General features: G+C 44.8%; 1 long non-coding RNA gene across 1 annotated transcript; it reads left to right on the top strand.

Moving 5' to 3' along the window:
* The first annotated feature begins 1,677 nt into the window (after nt 1-1,677).
* On the top strand, nt 1,678-3,396 carry LOC133885530 (uncharacterized). Its single transcript, XR_009903230.1, has 5 exons — nt 1,678-2,012; nt 2,090-2,213; nt 2,286-2,501; nt 2,582-2,761; nt 2,860-3,396. It is a non-coding gene; the product is annotated as an uncharacterized LOC133885530 (long non-coding RNA).
* Nucleotides 3,397-6,000: the final 2,604 nt, after the last annotated feature.

Below are 6,000 nucleotides of genomic sequence, written 5' to 3'. Positions count from 1 at the left end.
ATAAATAAAGATATATCTTAACTTAGTTTCTTATTGATCTTGACGATTCACATTTCACTGTTCATCTGTAATTTCATCATGCTAAAACTAGATGATTTCTATCCTTCCACCATCCCTCGTACCATCGAGATCTCTTTCGACGAGGAGGAGCCAAAAAGCACCACACAAGGTGACAAAGCCTCTGCTCCTACGATGCAAACAGAGCATGACGACAAAGAAGAGGGAGACAATGACTTAAGGGCAGTGTCGATTGGAGGACCTTGGAGAAGGAGACTGAGCTGGAGGAGTCCTAGAAGCAGGGAGAAGAAGATGAAGCTCAAGAAGCTAGTACGAAGAAGGATGCAAGAAAGAACTCCGGCACCACTCCTCCAAGGTCATCATCACAAAGTAGGGCGCGACGAGCGCCACATGTACTGGTCTTGTACCGGTGGTGACAACAATCCTAGCAGAGGACAGACCCTATACGGTTTCCATGTCATCAGCTCCACCACCGTTGGTAGGGAGAAGAACAAGCGCCGCATGCTGGTATAGATCTACCAGACCTATAGAGCCTTAAAATTCTCTATAAGAGTAGCAGTAGGACTGGCTCCCTGTGCTCCAACTATAGTCTTCTAGAGGTAGAGCTAAGTAGTGACAACAGACCTTTGTAATCCTTCTTGTCTTTGCGTATTGTATGGATGGATCACCTAAGTTATAAAAATCTTCATTTAAGCATTCTTGATTAACATCTTAGTTGATAGGGTCTTACGAGTAAGACTCTTCCCTATAGTTGAGAATCAACTTCGACCAAACAGGTTCCTCGATAACTAGGACCCACATGAATCATACTCGAGACATTTTCTTTTGACTAGGGAAAACTCTAGCCAAGAAACTATATACTTGTCTGCTGATGTGAGTAGATTTATTCTTTCCGGGTAGTGGTGACTGGTGAGTAATTGAGATATCGAGTCAAGCTGTACGTGCATTAACTCCTCTGAAAAAGTAGGCTCTATGGCCGCACATGCGCGTGCTGCCTGACACGGTGTGAACCAGCGTTTTGAAAACCGAACCGCCGGATGCCTTGATGACGGTGTTATTCTTGGTGACATCCCCAATATAAATAAAAGGTAAAGGCCGATCGTTATCTCTTCCTCCTGCTTTCTGTCTTCCACCGCACACACCTCTTTTGTCTTCATCAACTCTTCTGGTTTCAATATCGATTGAAACCCATGATAGTAAGATGGAATAAATCATAATAAATATAGTTTTGAAGAAGTAAATTTTATAAATTTTGTTTTACGAAAGACTCTCGAACGGGTTTTATAGAATTTACTTGCCAAGCTACATGCCATAGAGCAGGAGGAGTTGATCAATTTACGGGTGAAGATACCTTGGGGGCTAGTGATGACAAACAAGTTCCCCTCCTCCAAGACGAAGGAACTGGTGGTTTTTATGGAGTTTGCTTAATGCGAGCTATGGTTCTCGGTGTCAAGTTTCTTACACCAGATCTTAAGTCTCTACCAGATCGAGGTAATAAATTTGAACCCAGACTCTATTACTATGATTAGCATTCTTGCCCACATCGGCGAAATTGATGGCTTCCACTGAGTATCTGGAGAAAAAGACCAGATCTTTCAGGGTCCATGGCACGAGCAATGGTTCTATATCGAGGGGTTGGGGGGGGGGGGGTCATCCTAGGCGATCAGGATGCTCCAACGTTACGTGTCATCGCTAACGCGTAGAGGTAGACCCACACACAGTAAGTTCGATGTTAGGGGATCTCGATCCCATCCTAGGACAGCTAAATTATAATGGGCCAAGGCTGCTCCATGGGATTGCTGGAAGACTTCCCCTCCGAAGGACAAAGCCATCGACTACTGTCTCAGGAAGATCACTGATCTGAAGGACAGTCTGATAGCCTAGGATGTCTACATCGACTTCCTTAGTCGGCGCATCAGCCCCCCTGAAGGAAAGGGTCAATTTGACCACCTGGGACGTGGGCACCAAAGATCCCGCTAGAGACAGCCCGAAAGGTAACCCATACATCCTCCAGGGTTTGTCGATACACCATGATTTGTTGAAGAGAAGCATAATGGTTTCACTTGTTTAGCTTTAAGTGTAGGGAAGGAAGAGAAGAAAATTTCCCGCCTCTTGGTCAAGCCTGATGGGAACCGGAAGATCCCACCGACCCCCATTTTTATCTTTGCTCGACTGCTCAGTCCGCATACATGAAGGTAAGTCTCGAGTTCCTACAATCGCTATACTCTTTATAACTCTTCCCTTGTCTTGAAACGAGTTGATCGCAGGAGGTTTCCAACATCGAGAACGATGTGGAGTTGCCTGAACCAGAGCCATTCGTTCAGGCGGAGTCCAGCGCGCCAGCCCCCAACGCTTCCAATGACCTCGAGCAGAGTAATTCGAGCAGGCGGAAGTCGTCGAGTTCTCAAGCTTCGGAGGAAGATGACTCTTTGATCTTGGAACACTACCGCCAGAGGCAAGCCCTCCTTCCCCCCACTCACCAGGTATGGCAACTAATGAATTAGAGTATATGGATTTTTATTTACTGGTCATGTCTCACTTACCTCACGTTGTCGTGGTACAGGAGCAGACTCCTCTGTTGTAGAGCAAGACGGAGGTCGAGCCTGAGCCGGAAGTATCCAAGGGAAAAACTCCAATAATGGAGACCTACAAGCAGATGCTGCCAGTGCAGTCTCCTCCTCGTCAGACGGACATCAAGCCCATCATTCCTAGGACCAAGATCAAACCCAAGTCTTTCGGGCTGGTGAGTATCTTTTGTCCAACTCTTGATTTCCTAATCATCTGTATTTCAATAGGTTGGTTCTCAAAAAGGCTTCTACTGATGATGGAGCATCGTTCCAGCCGCCGCCGCAATCTGAAGTGCCAAAGACGCAGACTGAGGCTCCAAGACCACAAAAAGAGGCTCCTCATGCATAGGTGAATGAAGGAGCTTCATCAACTGCCGGGGGTGAGGGGCGTACATTGACAAAAGACCATTGTTTGCCAGCCAGGAGGACGGGCCGATAAGCCAGGAAGATGCAGTGGGCAAAGTGGACTCGCTAGACCTTCGCCTGGACAACATATTGTTATCATTTAAATAAATTTAATGTTGAAATTTACTTTCTTGGGCCAACCGATGGGCACTTCTCTTTCAGCCCTTGCTAAATCGATGCATGCCCACGAGCTGCTCTATCCACGAGTGGCACTGGTCCTAGGGTTGCTAGAGGGCATTGGGGACTACCTCAACCTAGCTTCAGGCGACTCCAGGGCGGCAGCGGCGGTGGAACGGCTGCACCTTGATCTCCAGTGCTCGTGCACGCATCCGTGGCATGGCTGGGCTCATTGCTGTCCTTTGGATTCAGCTTGGACCGTGGGGATTGACTCGAGCGGCACAGAGGATTAGGGAGGTCTAACTGATTTCAGTTAAGGCAGCCATCCTTGGTGTGCATGTTCAAGGTGAGGGCCCCCTATATCTGTTGGGTTCTCCTCTCAGTTGGCAGGAGGAAAAAAAAGAATGACTCTTTCTCATGTTTCACTCTGTTGCCTTCTGTATATCCGGCGTGCGCTTGAGTATTGGGGTTTTCTCCTTGCTCGGTTGTGTGAGACGCTAGAGAGAGCTGTTGGTGGTGAAAGCCTGTGCTGTGACGCTAAGGCTCGCTTGCACGTGCCGTCGCAGTGCGGTTGAGGCTCTGTATCTTCGTTCTCCTTCTCGCTAGCGGTAGTAGGATTTATGGGTCTGCAACTTTTGAGTCGTGTCTAACCTCGATCGTCAGCTCGTTTCAATGAGCTTCACTGTGAGTATAAAACTCTTCTCTGATCTAAATAGTGGCCTAGTTTCTTTGCTATGTGATGATTAAATACATTAAAATTGGAGCTGTTATCTGAGTACATTAGTTTCAGACTTGTGCAGTTCTCTAGTTGTTTGATTATACTTGGTTGATTAACTAGACTAGTTTTTGTTGGTTCAGATTGCTTAGTTGTGATCGATGGAAATTAGGATTTCATTGTTTAGTTTTGGTTAATGAATGTATTGAAGAGTTGCTTCTCTGTTGTTGTTGTGATCATAACTATAATATGAATTTATCCTCTTAATTTCTGTACTCTAGAAAAAGAACAACAACACTATCTACATGGACCTTTCTTCTAGAGTTTTATACAGGTTCTGAAACTAGGTGAAGGCTTAGATCTAGCTCAATTTATATGATGTGTATCTGGCAATAGTTAGGGGGCAGGGCTTTTCTGCCCTGGGGTCAATTGTTGCAAACATTCTAAGAGCTCTGTTATTCGAATTATTTTCTTATTGTTCAGATTTATTTGTACACATGATTACTGTAATTATCATATATGAACTGATGTTAATTACTTGTAAAATCATGTGTAATGGAGATATTTTAATATGCTCTTGTACTTTTATTTATGGAATACATATCCTTACTTATAACAATCCAGAAATCCTAGTGCTTCTACGATGGCTAGTTCTTACTCCTTTGTCCTACCACCGTCGTCCTTAAACACAATTAAGCCTGAGAACTTCAATGGGACTGGCTTTAAGCGCTAGCAAGCTCGAACGAGGCTATGGTTGATGGAGCTTGGATTATTCTTGGTCATCACGGAAGAGTCGCTCGCTCCTTCGAGGGAAGACGTGCAAGACGAGGTCAAAAGAACGTGTCTCAATGCGTTAATGGGCCGTTGGGAGAAGGCTAATGCTTCAACTATAGCACGCCTCTTGGCTGTAATATCGAACAGGCTCTTTGACGTCTACGTAGGTGGGGAAGCATGGAATGTATGGTCAGAGCTGAATGACAAGTATGTTGAAAGCGATAATGGTAATGAGTCCTTCATGGTGGCTAGCTACCTGAATATTCGTATGGGGTATGGCAGATCAGTCATGTAATAGATCCAAAAGTTGCAGCTGATTGTGCGAGACTTAAGGCCAGTATGGTTGTATCCTCCTTGACAGTTTTCAGGTTAATTCCATCCTAGCCAAGATGTCCACTTCTTGATGTGACTTAGTCATTGCATGTCGACACTTAAAATAGTGGTTGACTCTTAATGAGCTCATTGCTGCTATAAATGTCAAGGATAAGTCTAAGGCGGGATTTGGTGGGGTGAAGGCATTTGTTCAAGGTAACCTTATCGAGCACAAGAACCATCGTGGGAGGAATGTTAAGAAAGAGAAGAACAAGCCTAGATCTTTAGGACCGAAGGCTAATGCTATGAATAAGAAGAAGCCCGATATTGTCTGCTATGTCTGCGGTTGGTTGGACCGCAAGACAAATAGATATCATGATCGTAAAGGCAAGGGGTTGACGCCTGAGCAACAAAAGGCAGGCAAAACCTAAGTGCATGTGGCGGTTGTGACAGTCGATGATACCAGCAAAGACGACTCCACTAGTGGGTGTGTATCCGAGGCCTTTATGGCAAATTCACCGGTAAGTTGGTTGGTTGATACAGGTACTACAAGGCATATTTGTTCTGATCATACATGTTTTACTTCTCTATAGGGCGTAGATGGTGGATCTGTACTAATGTGGAATGGGGTCTCGATAGCAGTACGTGGAGTAGGACAAGTGAGTCTAAAGTTGACTTCCAACGAGACTCTTGTCCTAAAGGACGTGCTATTTGTACCTGCCATGATTCGTAATTTATTTAGCGGGTCAATGCTGTGACGAAAAGGAATAAAGTCAGTCTTCGAGTCAAATAAAGTAATATTGACCAAGTATGGGTCGTTTGTGGGAAAAATGCTATGATTGCGGAGGTATGTTCCGCATTTCTATTATTGATAGTTCCACAAACATTTTCTACTCTTCATATTCTAATAAGAACATTGATATATGACATTCTCATCTTTGTCATGTTAGTAATGAAGCAATTGCGTGTTTGAGCAAGATGGATCTTATTCCCTCGTATAATATGATAAGAGTTATAAGTGTGAGATGTGTGTACAAGCAAAGCAGCCCCGCAAACTTTTTCACTCAGTTGAGGGGAGAAGCACCACACCAC

This window comes from Phragmites australis, chromosome 11, assembly GCF_958298935.1.
Source record: "Phragmites australis chromosome 11, lpPhrAust1.1, whole genome shotgun sequence".
In the NCBI taxonomy this organism is placed as follows: domain Eukaryota; kingdom Viridiplantae; phylum Streptophyta; class Magnoliopsida; order Poales; family Poaceae; genus Phragmites; species Phragmites australis.
Note: the sequence above shows the minus strand (reverse complement) of the source record. Positions and strands in the feature narration are given on the sequence as shown.